The sequence below is a fragment of the Pongo abelii genome, chromosome 21 (assembly GCF_028885655.2).
Source record: "Pongo abelii isolate AG06213 chromosome 21, NHGRI_mPonAbe1-v2.0_pri, whole genome shotgun sequence".
Taxonomy (NCBI): Eukaryota; Metazoa; Chordata; class Mammalia; order Primates; family Hominidae; genus Pongo; species Pongo abelii.
In genome coordinates, this window is record NC_072006.2 from 45,413,874 (window position 1) to 45,428,624 (window position 14,751).

At 39.6% G+C, this 14,751-nt stretch overlaps 1 protein-coding gene across 50 annotated transcripts in view; it reads right to left on the reverse strand.

The window, feature by feature from the left end:
• Nucleotides 1–14,751, reverse strand: part of ZHX3 (zinc fingers and homeoboxes 3) — a 133,628-nt gene that overhangs the window by 21,608 nt on the left and 97,269 nt on the right. The window lies entirely within an intron of this gene.

The following is a 14,751-nucleotide window of genomic DNA, read 5'->3' on the forward strand; positions in this document are numbered from 1 at the left end:
TGTAAGAGCCAGGCCTCTGTAGCCTTTCCTTGCCTGCCACACTTATTCCAGGCCACAGAAAAGCGATCACCTTACAGTTACTGGCTGTTATGTACCCCGGACCACTGTTACTGAGATGAAACCAAAGGTCAGAGGGTCAGGGAATCCACAGAACCAGTTTGTGGCCCAGCAAGCTATACATTCTCTGTGTACGACCACTCAAAGTGTGGTCTCACCTTGAGATCTGAGAATGGTCGGACTGCCTCCCCAAGTGGGTCCCTGACCCCCGAGTAGCCTAACAGGGAGGCACCTCCCAGTAGGGGCTGACTGACACCTCATACAGCTGGGTGCCCCTCTGAGATGAAGCTTCCAGAGGGAGGATCAGACAGCAACATCTGCCGTTCTGCAGTATTTGCTGTTCTGCAGCCTCCGCTGGTGATACCCAGGCAAACAGGGTCTGGAGTGGACCTCCAGAAAACTCCAACAGACCTGCAACTGAGGGTCCTGACTATTAGAAGGAAAACTAACAAACAGAAAGGACATCCGCACCAAAACTCCATCTGGATGCCACCAACATCAAAGACCAAAGGTAGATAAAACCGCAAAGATGGGGAGAAACCAGAGCAGAAAAGCTGAAAATTCTAAAAATCAGAGTGCCTCTTCTCCTCCAAAGGAACGCAGCTCCTCGCCTGCAATGGAATAAAGCTGGATGGAGAATGGCTTTGACAAGCTGAGAGAAGAGGGCTTCAGATGATCAGTAATAACAAACTTCTCTGAGCTAAAGGAGGATGCTCGAACCCATCACAAAGAAGCTAAAAACCTTGAAAAAAGATTAGATGAATGGCTAACTAGAATGAACAGTGTAGAGAAGACCTTAAATGACCTGATGGAGCTGAAAACCATGGCATGAGAACTACGTGACGCATGCACAAGCTTCAGTAGCCGATTTGATCAAGTGGAAGAAAGGGTATCAGTGATTGAAGATCAAATGAATGAAATGAAGCGAGAAGTTTAGAGAGAAAAGAGAAAAAAGAAACAAACAAAGCCTCCAAGAAATATGGGACTATGTGAAAAGAACAAATCTACGTCTGATTGGTGTACCTGAAAATGACAGGGAGAATGGAACCAAGTTAGAAAACACTCTTCAGGATATTATCCAGGAGAACTTCGCCAACCTAGTGAGGCAGGCCAACATTTAAATTCAGGAAATACAGAGAACACCACAAAGATACTCCTCGAGAAAAGCAACTCCAAGACACATAATTGCCAGATTCACCAAAGTTGAAATGAAAGAAAACATGTTAAGGGCAGCCAGAGAGAAAGGTCAGGTTACCCACAAAGGGAAGCCCATCAGACTAACAGCGGATCTCTCGGCAGAAACTCTACAAGCCAGAAGAGAAGTGGGGGCCAATATTCAACATTCTTAAAGAAAAGAATTTTCAACCCAGAATTTCATATCCAGCCAAACTAAGCTTCATAAGTAAAGGAGAAATAAAATCCTTTATAGACAAACAAATGCTGAGAGATTTTGTCACCACCAGGCCTGCCTTACAAGAGCTCCTGAAGGAAGCACTAAACATGGAAAGGAACAACTGGTACCAGCCACTGCAAAAAGATGCCAAATTGTAAAGACCATCAATGCTAGAAAGAAACTGCATCAACTAATGAGCAAAATAACCAGCTAACATCATAATGACAGGATCAAATTCACACATAACAATATTAACCTTAAATGTAAATGGGCTAAATGCACCAAGCGGACCTAATAGACATCTACAGAACTCTCCACCCCAAATCAACAGAATATACATTTGTCTCAGCACCACATCACACTTATTCCAAAATTGACCACATAGTTGGAAGTAAAGCACTCCTCAGCAAATGTAAAAGAACAGAAATTATAATAAACTGTCTCTCAGACCACAGTGCAATCAAACTAGAACTCAGGATTAAGAAACTCACTCAAAACCGCTCGACTACATGGAAACTGAACAACCTGCTCCTGAGTGACTACTGGGTACATAATGAAATGAAGGCAAAAATAAAGATGTTCTTTGAAACCAATGAGAACAAAGACACAACATACCAGAATCACTGGGACACATTTAAAGCAGTGTGTAGAGGGAAATTTATAGCACTAAATGCCCACAAGAGAAAGCAGGAAAGATCTAAAATTGACACCCTAACATCACAATTAAAAGAACTAGAAAAGCAAGAGCAAACACATTCAAAAGCCAGCAGAAGGCAAGAAATAACTAAGATCAGAGCAGAACTGAAGGAGATACAGACACAAAAAACCCTTCAAAAAATCAATGAATCCAGGAGCTGGTTTTTTGAAAACAGCAAAATTGATAGACCGCTAGCAAGACTAATAAAGAAGAAAAGAGAGAAGAATCAAATAGACGCAATAAAAAACAATAAAAGGGATATCACCACTGATCCCACAGAAATACAAACTACCATCAGAGAATACTATAAACACCTCTATGCAAATAAACTAGAAAATCTAGAAGAAATGGATAAATTCCTGGACACATACACCCTCCCAAGACTAAACCAGGGAGAAGTTGAATCCCTGAATACACCAGTAACAGGTTCTGAAATTGGGGCAATAATCAATACCCTACCAACCAAAAAAAGTCCAGGACCAGACGGATCCACGGCCAAATTCTACCACAGGTACAAAGAGGAGCTGGTACTATTCCTTCTGAAACTATTCCAATCAATAGAAAAAGAGGGAATCCTCCCTAATTCATTTTATGAGGCCAACATCATCCTGATACCAAAGCCTGGCAGAAACACAACAAAAAAAGAGAATTTTAGACCAATATCCCTGATGAACATCAATGCAAAAATCCTCAATAAAATACTGGCAAACCGAATCCAGTAGCACATCAAAAAGTTTCCACCACGACCAAGTTGGCTTCATACACGGGATGCAAGGCTGATTCAACATATGCAAATCAATAAACATAATCCATCATATAAACAGAACCAAAGACAAAAACCACATGATTATCTCAATAGATGCAGAAAAGGCCTTCGACAAAATTCAACAGCCCTTAATGCTAAAAACTCTCAATAAACTAGGTATTGATGGGACATATCTCAAAATAATAAGAGCTATTTATGACAAACCCACAGCCAATATCATACTGAATGGGCAAAAACTGGAAGCATTCCCTTTGAAAACGGGCACAAGACAGGGATGCCCTCTCTCACCACTCCTATTAACATAGTGTTGGAAGTTCTGGCCAGGGCAATCAGGCAAGAGAAAGAAATAAAGGGTATTCAATTAGGAAAAGAGGAAGTCAAATTGTCCCTGTTTGCAGATGACATGATTGTATATTTAGAAAACCCCATCGTCTCAGTCCAAAATCTCCTTAGGCCGATAAGCAACTTCAGCAAAGTCTCAGGATACAAAATCAATGTGCAAAAATCACAAGCATTCCAATACACCAATAACAGACAAACAGAGAGCCAAATCATAAGTGAACTCCCATTCACAATTGCTTCAAAGAGAATAAAATACCTAGGAATCCAACTTACAAGGGATGTGAAGGACCTCTTCAAGGAGAACTACCAACCACTGCTCAACGAAATAAGAGGACACAAACAAATGGAAGAACATTCCATGCTCGTGGGTAGAAAGAATCAATATCGTGAAAATGGCCATACTGCCCAAGGTAATTTATAGATTCAATGCCATCCCCGTCAAGCTACCAATGACTTTCTTCACAGAATTGGAAAAAACTACTTTAACAGTCATATGGAACCAAAAAAGAGCCCACATTGCCAAGACTATCCTAAGCCAAAAGAACAAAGTTGGAGGCATCATGCTACTTGACTTCAAACTATACTATACTACAAGGCTAAAGTAACCATAACAGCATGGTACTGGTACCAAAACAGAGATATAGACCAATGGAACAGAACAGAGCCCTTCGAAATAATACCACACATCTACAACCATCTGATCTTTGACAAACCTGACAAAAACAAGAAATGGGGAAAGGATTCCCTATTTAATAAACGGTGCTGGGAAAACTGGCTAGCCATATGTAGAAAGCTGAAACTGGATCCCTTCCTTACACCTTATACAAAAATTAATTCAAGATGGATTAAAGGCTTACATGTTACACCTAAAACCATAAAAACCCTAGAAGAAAACCTAGGCAATACCATTCAGGACATAGGCATGGGCAAGGACTTCATGCTAAAACACCAAAAGCAATGGCAACAAAAGCCAAAATTGACAAATGGGATCTAATTAAACTAAAGAGCTTTTGCACAGCAAAAGAAACCACCATCAGAGTGAACAGGCAACCTACAGAATGGGAGAAAATTTTTGCAATCTACTCATCTGACAAAGGGCTAATATCCAGAATCTACAAAGCACTTAAACAAATTTACAAGAAAAAAATCAAACAACCCCATCAACAAGTGGGCAAAGGATATGAACAGACACTTCTCAAAAGAAGACATTTATGTAGCCAAAAGACACATGAAAAAATGCTCATCATCACTGGCCATCAGAGAAATGCAAATCAAAACCACAATGAGATACCATCTCACACCAGTTAGAATGGCCATCATTAAAAAGTCAGGAAACAACAGGTGCTGGAGAAGATGTGGAGAAATAGGAACACTTTTACACTGTTGGTGGGACTGTAAACTAGTTCAACCATTGTGGAAGACAGTGTGGCCATTCCTCAAGGATCTAGAACTAGAAACTCCATTTGACCCAGCCATCCCATTACTGGGCATATACCCAAAGGATTATAAATCATGCTGCTATAAAGACACATGCACACATATGTTTATTGTGGCACTATTCACAATAGCAAAGACTTGGAACCAACCCAAATGTCCATCAATGATAGACTGGATTAAGAAAATGTGGCACATATACACCATGGAATACTATGCAGCCATAAAAAATGATGAGTTCATGTCCTTTGTAGGGACATGGATGAAGCTAGAAACCAACATTCTGAGCAAACTATCACAAGGACAGAAAACCAAACACCGCATGTTCTCACTCATAGGTGGGAATTGAACACTGAGAATACTTGGACACAGGGTGGGGAACATCACACACCGGGGCCTGTCGTGGGGTGGGGAGAGGGATAGCATTAGGAGATATACCTAATGTAAATGACAAGTTAATGGGTGCAGCACACCAACATGGCACATGTATACCTATGTAACAAACCTGCATGTTGTGCACACGCACCCTAAAACTTAAAGTATAATAAAAAAAAGAATTATAAGTAATCTTCACATATGCTTTTAAGTATTTTTTAAAAAGAAAGGAAAGAAGAAAGAAGAGGAAACCAGAAACAAATAATCATTACACTATCCGGACATTACATAACATCTCTTACCTGTGAATTTACATGTATTGAACTTTTAATAAAATAGATTGACTTCACACTTTTAAAATGCTAAGAAAGAAAACAGCTAAGGCAGAAAACTAACCTAAGAACAAAACCAATAATTTTATATATAAAAGACCTAAATTAAAGAGTTGATACCTCAAAAAGAAATAATAATAATAATTGTTTCACAGGATGCCATGAGAAAAGGGCTTCTGTGAGCCCTATTACTAATATATAATGATAATCATCATTATCACTTTTCATTTTAGCAAATTATAATGCCCTAATGACTAAAACAATAGTAATTCTAATACTAAAATCAAGTTATCAGTATTTGGATTTGATACAAAGATGTAAAGAAAATTAAAATATCTCTATTCAAATTCTCAGTAAACAAACACGGCTATTTTATGATGAAAATAATTTTTAAAAATTTGAAGGTGAGGGTAAACATAAACCCACTCTAACAACTTGTCACCCCTTCCCCCACCAATTTGAAATATCATGCACACATTTTTTACTTACTTTTTAATTATAAAGATAACATGTAATTTAAATAAAATTTAATAAGTCTATAACTTTGTATACCTTCTCATTTAGTCCAGATATTTTATACATATTTTTATCACAATAAGCACACATTTGTGCTTTTTTCACCAAACATTACGTTATAAACATTTTTGTTACACAAGCTTCATAAGTATAACATTTAACAGCTACCTAATAATGCACCACAATGAATTTGACTTATCCACCCCTGCTGTTGAAAAGCATGCCAATCTCATGGGTGACAGTGAAACAAACATCTCTGGGCATACAGGATGTTTTTCTTCTATCAAATTATTTCCTGAGGTTAAGTGCACAGGAATGGGCTTACTATCTCAAAGAGCATCAACATTTCTAAGCTCCTTTGTATATATAATTGGCAAACATTTTAAATCAAGTGCTTTATGATCCCAAATCAGGGAAACTAAAAATAATACAGTTATGGACCCAGTGAGCAAATCAGATTTTCAGACAAGTTATGGAAGACATCAGGTAGAATATCTGAAAGCACAAATGACAAAAGAAAAAACAGATAAACTGGATGTCATCAAAATGAAAAAGTTGCATTCTTCAAAGGTCACCATCAAGAAAGTGAAAAGAGACAATCCACAGAAAGAAAATATTTGCAAATCATATATCTGGTAAAGTATATCCAGATTATATAAATAACTCTTACAATTCAACCATAGAAAGATAACTTTTAAATGGGTAAAGAATTTGAATAGACATTTCTCCAAAGAAGATATACAAATGCCCAGTAAAGCACATAAAAAAGTGCTCAACATCATTAGTTATTAGGATACCACAAATCAAAACCACAATGAGATACCACTTCATACCCACCAAGATGGCTGTAATTATACCAACAGATAACAAGTATAGATGAGGATGCAGAGAAACTGGAGCCCTCATGTATTGCTGATGAAAATGTAAAATGGTATAGCTACTTTGGAAAACTGTTTGGCAAACAAAATGTTAAATATAGAGTTGCCATAAGATCCAGCAATTTGGCGGGGTGCAGTAGCTCACACCTATAATCCTAGCACTTTGGGAGGCCAAGGCGGGCGGATCACCTGAGGTCAGGAGTTCAAGATCAGCCTGACCAACATGGAGAAACCCCATCACTACTAAAAATGCTAAATTAGCCAGGCATGGTGGTGCATGCCTGCAATCCCAGCTACTCAGGAGGCTGAGGCAGGAGAATTGCTTGAACCTGGGAGGCGGAGGTTGCAGTGAGCCAAGATCGTGCCACTGTACTCCAGCCTGGGCAACAAGAGCTAAACTCCGTCTCAAAAACAAACAAACAAACAAAAACCAGCAATTTAATTCCTAAGTATATACACAGTATAAATAAAAACATGTCCACCCCAAAATATGTACACAAATGTTCATAGCAGCATTATTCAAATAATGGCCAAAAGGTGGAAACAACCCAAACGTCTATCAGCTGGTGAATGGGTAAGTAAAATATGATATATCCATACGATGGATTCTTCAGCCATAAAAAGGAATGAAGTTCTGATGCATGCTGCAACATGGATGATCCTGATGCTAAGTGAAAGAAGTCAGACACAAAATGTCACATACTGTATGATTCCCATTTATATGAAATATCCAGAAGAGGCAAATCCATAGAGGCAGATCGTAGATTAGTGGTTGTCAGGGACTGAGAGTAGGGGAGAAGGGGGAGTGGCTGCTAATGAGTCACCAGGCAATGAAAATGTTCTGAAATTAGATAGTGGGGATGGCTGCACAACTCTGAATATGATAAAAACCTCAGGAAGGACATCGAAACCAAGAAAGGTAGAGGACAGTAAATTATAGCACTCAGTTCTATAGAAGAGGGTCAGCATTTACATTTCTAAGGTTTCAATATAGGTGACACAGTTCTGTGCTACTTCCTGACTCACCTTGGTAATATTTACTGTGGCCCTAGAGAAGCTGAATGGCAGTGCCTGTGAACATCAGGTTTGCCAGAGGAGAGGGAAGAGAGATGCAGACCTACCATCTGGAAGTAGCATCAACACAAAGGAAAAAGAGCATGAGCACACCAGAAGGCCAGGCAGCAGAACTCAGGAGAAGCTAACTGCAGAGCCCTAGCGACACAACACAAACACCCCAGGCACAGGGCCAGAACTGCTATTTGTAATGGGGACTGGGTTTCACTGAGGAAAAGGTATATAGTGTTCCTGGTATCTTACTTACTAAGGCTGGGAAGTGGACAACATGAAGATGGATTTGATTTTTGGCAATGGTCCCAATGTCATTCAAAATTAAGTCTTGGCCAGGCACAGCAGCTCACGTCTGTAATCACAGCACTTTGGGAAGCCAAGGTAGGAAGATCATTTGAGGCCAGGAGTTCGGGATTAGCCTGGGCAACATAGGGAGACCCCATCTCTACAAAAAAATTGTAAAAAATTAGTCAGGAGCAATGGTGTGCACCTGTAGTCTCAGCGACTCAGGAGGCTGAGGTGGGAGGATCACCTGAGCCCAAGAGTTCAGAGTTACAGTAAGCAAGGATCATGCCACTGCACTCCAGCCTGGATGACAGAGCACGACCTTGTCTCTTAAAAAAAGAAAAATTAAGTCTCAAATTAGACCTAAATTATCACTCGAATAAATGACTAACAAGGGTGCCACTGCTAACCATGTTCTGGGTAGGTGGACCATTGACTACAGGCAATTACAAAAAAGCAGTACTGGCAGCAGTGGCAGCCACAGCCAGCGTTTACTGAGTGTTTCATATTGTTGGAAGTGCTTTTATACACATCCCCTCATTTCACTCATAATAAACCCAAGAAAAGGCACTATAATCATTCTCGTTTTACAGACAAGAAGGACAAGGCTCAGAAAAGTGCAGTGACTGCCTGAAGCGCACACAACTAGGAGACGACAGAAGCTGAATAAGAACCCAAGCAGTCTCGCTCCAGAGCCTGCAACTTCAACCACTCCACACAGTGAGCTCTCTGAGAAACCTCCAGATTGTTGCAATAAGGGCTACAGACCTCTTGAAGTAATATTTTCCCCCAACATTTATTAAGAAAAAGTTCAAACAAATGGCAAAGTTGAAAGAGACTGACAGTGAACACCCATATCCCCACCACCTGGATGCTTACTAAGGTGGCTGTTTTTAGCAACATTACCCATTTAGGTAAGCTTGAGTTTATTTGTTATGTATTTTTAAAGGGGTTAAAAATGGTGCTTAAACGGCAAAGTTCTAATTATCTAGAAAATAATTCATCCAAAAGACACTCATGGAGCATGTCTGATAAATGAGGCACTACCATGTGGAAACATGCTATTGTCTAAGTCAAGCCCTAGTGAAGTGAGCTGATAGAAATGTAAGGTGCGGCCAAAAGAGATTCAGAAGGAAAGGCCAGGTAACATTTGCATTTTGTCATTTTTGTACAATCCTTTACATGCCCCGTCTTGAAACCTTCTGCCCTGTAAATGGATCTTTTAAATGGGGCCAGGGCAGTGGCTCACACCTATAATCCCAGCACTTGGGAGGCCGAAATGAGTGGATCACTTGAGGTCAGGAGTTCGAGACCAGCCTGGCCAACAACATGGTGAAACCCCGTCTCTACTAAAAACACAATAAATTAGCCGGGTGTGGTGATGTGTGACTGTAATCCCAGCTATTGGGAAGCTGAGGCAGGAGAATCACTTGAACCCAGGAGGCAGAGATTGCAGTGAGCCAAGATCGAGCCACTGCACTCCAGCCTGGGCAACAGAGTAAGGCTCCGTCTCAAAAAATAAATAAATAAAAATAAAAATAAATAAATGGGAAAATAAAAACAAAAGTGCATAACTTTTTTAAAAAATCTGTCTTTGGGAATTGGCAATTGCTCAATTCACTAAATTAGCAAAGCTATAGTTAATAGCCACTATATTTCAGCACTGCAGTATACATATGTGAGTTTTTTAGATAAAAATCTTAAAGTGTTTATCTTTAAATTATAGACTGAATTAGGAACTTTAAAAACTTCTCAGGAATGAACTGGAAGAACAGTAAGAATTTGATGAAGTAATTCAAATACTTAGAAAGTAACTCCTGACAGACTCTTTCCAAGCATTATGATAGTCAGCCTGCAGCCCTCTTGAACATATCACCCAGGATTTATCATTAAAAACGGAAATAGCCCCCGTGCAGTGGCTCACGCCTGTAATCCCAGCACTTTGGGAGGCCGAGGAGGGTGGATCACGAGGTCAGGAGATCCAGACAATCCTGGCTAACATGGTGAAACCCCGTCTCTACTAAAAATACAAAAAATTAGCTGGGCGTGGTGGCGGGCGCCTGTAGTCCCAGCTACTCAGGAGGCTGAGGCAGCAGAATGGCATGAACCCAGGAGGCGGAGCTTGCAGTTAGCAGAGATTGCGCCACTGCACTCCAGCCTGGGCGACAGAGCGAGACTATCAAAAAAAAAAAAAAGGAAATAATGGTAGAAGCTGACAGAATTACAGAAACATAACTATAGTGGGAGATTTTAAGATAATACTCTAAAGATCAAGCGGACAAAGAAAAAAGATGTAAAGAATGTGACTACTATGAGGTTGATCTGGCAGATATGAACATAGTCTTGAGTATTCTATAGTAATTGACTTCACATTCTACACCATGAAACACATTTAAAAGTTAGTCGTGGTGTATAACAGACCATAAATAAACCTCAACCCATTCCAAAATAAAAATTCATAGGTAGCATTCCACTATTTAGTGCTAGCAACAAAGACGAAATTTATCCTTTTTACTTTGTTTCAAATTATGCTCTAAGTGGAAATTTCTCTCTCTCAGAAAGAAAAGTGAAAATCCTTCCTATTCACCCCCAGAGATAAACCATTGTTAACAATGCAGTATACATGATTTCAGGCATGTTTCCTAGGCACAGCTTACTATAATTAATTCTTTTAAAAAACCAAAAATGGAATTGTATTTTTACATCCTATTTTGACCCTGAGTTTTTGTCTCACAATTATTTAATTTCAATATCTTTCCATGTCACCATCTCTAGTTTACCTCAGTCTTTTAAACAACTTCAGCATTCTAGGTTATGGATGCATCATAATTTATTTAACCATTCTCCTGTTAAGAGACATTTGCATTTCTCCAGGTTTTTAACTATTACAATGACTCGGTGACCATCCCTGCACATATTTTTATACATTTGAGAATTTCTGAAATACTGAATTTCTTACAAGTAAAATTGCAGTGGCATTTAAAATATTGTTAGCAAAACACAAAATTATCTTTCAAGTAAACTGTACTGATTTTCGCTGTTACCACCAGAGAACTGAGGATGCACTCACTATCACTGCATATTCTTGCTATTTTTACTCTTTGTTAATTTGATATATAAAACACTAATTACTAGTATTTGGAACCTACATTTCTTTATGAGCAAGGCTGAATATCTTTTCATATGTCATTGACGATTTTGTATAAAATTATCTTTTGTCCATTTTCCTATGGGATGTTAAGTGTTCTCCATATATTAAGAAAATGGGCTATTCTTTACCTGTCATAGATAAAGCTGGGGTTTCATCTCCATTTTTTGGAGCCCATCTACCACAGGAGGCAGTAAATGACATTAAAGAATTACTGTTAATGTTGCTATGTATGATAATGGTATTTCAGTTATGTTACAAACAAAAGTCTTAATCAGTTGGTGATGCACACTCAAATATTTATGGGTAAAATAATTTGTTATATAGGATTTACTGGGAGGAAAAACCCAACTCCCTAGAAAAAAATGAGGGATGGGTAGAAATAAATGAAATAAATTTGACCATGAACTTATAATTGTTCAAGTTGGGTTGGGATATATATGGCTTATATATGCTCTTATGTATATTTGACATTTTCATAATTTAAAAAAAATTAAAAGCTTGAGACATATTTTAAAAAGAAATCTTGTATCATAAATGAAGCTTAAATTTATATTTTTAAAAAACATTCTGTTTTAAATGTTTCTCTCTTCCCTTCCTTTGGAAAACGCTGACCTTGGAAACAAAAATCAGATGCAGCCACCCACCCTACTGCTGCCCAAGCCAATCCTAAGTAAATCAGTTGGCTTTCTGGGAAGTTTCCATGACCGAAAAGGAAACAGAATTCACTTCAATTTCATCATCAAAGTCCACGAAAGCCTGCAAAGCACTTCCATATCCTTCTCAATCCATCTCCATAGTCTCCTGAGTTGGTTATTATTGGCCTTCCCCCATTGTAGTATTGAGGAGCTATTGAGCAAGAAAGGGGAGGTGATATGACCAGTCACATACAGCATATTTTTGGCAGAGCCAGACATTCTGATTCTAAATTCAGCGTTCTCTTTTAGCCTATATTCACTCTGAATACCAACTAAACAATACATCCACTACCTGTAACTATTTTGACATTTTTTTCTTACAGAGGGTTCAAAGATTTTACAACCTGAATTATTCTAGTGTTTTGTTTTGTTCTTTAAAAAGGCTTTGACAATGTAGTCCTAGCTACTTGGGAGGCTGAGATGGGAGGATCCCATGAGCCCAGGAGTTTGAGGTTGAAGTGAGAGCTATGGTTCCGTCATTGCATTCCAGCGATGTGGGCAACAGAGCAAGACCCTGTCTCCTAAAAATGAAAAAAGAGGTTGGACCAGTGGCTCATACCTGTAATCGCAGCACTTTGGGAGGCCAGGGAGACAGGATTGCTTGAGCCCAGGAGTTTGAGAACAGCCTGGGCAACATAAGGAGACGCCGTCTCTACAAAAAACTTAAAAATTAGCTGGCCTGGTGGCACGCATGCTTGTAGTCACAGCTAATTGGGAAGCTGAGGCGGGATGACTGCTTAAGCCTGGGAGGTCGTGGCTGCAGTGAGTTGGGATTATGCTATTGCCCTTTAGCCTGGGCAACAGAGAAAGACCATGTCTCTAAATAAATAAATGGTAAAAAGGCTTGACAGTTTTTATGATCCTTAATATTTATAACACTTTTATACTGTCAGAAGAGGGTCTGTATTGCTTACTCTTATATATTAATAGAGAACCCTTTTAAAGTGAGGCGTGGTGATTAGACCATGGTAAGTCAGTAGGACTCTATAACAAAAAGAACATGTGGAAAACTGTCTCTCCTCAGGCATGTGTGTGGGCAGGACCTTGGCAGTCCAGTAAGTGGATCTGCTCGTTGGAATTGTCAGATTTCTGCTGAAAACAAAAAAGTTACAAAGAACTCAAGTCTATTTCCAACCCCAAATCCTCAAGCGTCAAAGCAATGTCAAGCCCAGAGCTGGCCTCAATTTGCCCTCTGGTTACTTAAGGGTCACAATAATTTCTGCATTTAGTAATCACCATCAGCCAAGGGCTCAAGGCTAGAGCTCTCTACTTGTTTTTCCCCCTCAAACATTTTTTTTTTTTGAGACGGAGTCTCGCTCTGTCACCCAGGCTGGAGTGCAGTGGTGCAATCTCGGCTCACTGCAAGCTCCGCCTCCTGGGTTCACGTCATTCTTCTGCCTCAGCCTCCCGAGTAGCTGGGACTACAGGCATCTGCCACCATGCCCAGCTAATTTTTGTATTTTTAATAGAGACGGGGTTTCACCGTGTTAGCGAGCATGGTCTCGATCTCCTGACCTCGTGATCCTCCCGCCTCAGCCTACCAAAGTGCTGAGATTACAAGCGTCAGCCACTGCACCTGGCCTTCCCCCTCAATTCTTATTTTTGTCTAGTCACCAACAGAAATAGCCCACTCTAGTTAGATATTATCACCTCTAAAGTAAACACTAACTTGTTCTTTCTCAAGCTCAGAAGGTGATTGTGATATAAATACAAAGGCCTCAGAATTAAAGAGACTTTAGAGATCATATATTCTAACCACTCACCTTTGCATGAATTTTACCTTAAGTACCACTACCAGGTGGTTAGGATGGCCTATACCTGAACATCTCCAAAGATAGGGAGCTTGGCACCCATTGACACTAGAAAGATGTTTGAAATGGTTCCTTGTAGTAAGCACCAAAAACAACAAAACCTTCCTATAAGTTTTATTTGCTAAATTTGTTTTTTCTCTCAAATAGAGTTGAGGACTTACTATGTGCTAGGCACTGGGTATACAAGGATTTTTGAAAAGATGCTAGCTATCCCTATAACTCAAGAAGCTAACAGTCTGTTGTGGTTATTAAGCTATCCACCAGGGCTCTGGGCCTTACCCTCCACTGGATGCATTGGATTTCCCTGCCTACTTGAAGTTAGGAGAAACCAATGAAACGTGAACAAATGTGTCACCTCCAGGGGAAAAGTTTTAGGAGAAAGTATAGGCTTTGTCTCACTATTTATTATCTGGCCTGCAACTGGTTATGTTCCAGATGGCGGCTACTCTATCAGCCTGAGTCCTAAAAGAAGAACAATAGCTGACCTACCATGTACGTGCAGTATGAACAAAACATAACCCTTGTCACTTTAAACTACTGAGGTTTTTGGAGTAGCTTGTTACTGTAGCCCATCCCGACTGATACACAGTCTGAAGACAGACAAACAAAATCATCAGCAAAATGATCAACAAAGTCATCAACAAAATGATCAACACCAATCAGACAATAAGCTGAGTGTTGTGGTGGAAGCATGCACAAAGTTCTGTGGGGCATAGGAAAAGACTTTCTACCCACCAATGTCTTCTGGGGAACTTGGGGTAAGGCCTCATAGAGGAGGTTGTTTTTGGATTAGAGCTCGAAGGATGAATAAATACTGCCAAGTAGATAAGTTGAGAAAAGGGTGTTCTAGACAAAGGGAACACTTTATACAAAAACCGTAGAGGGAGGGGAAAACATGGCATGCTTGGAGAGCTAGGAGGTGATTCTAGGTATACAAACAAGATATTTGAC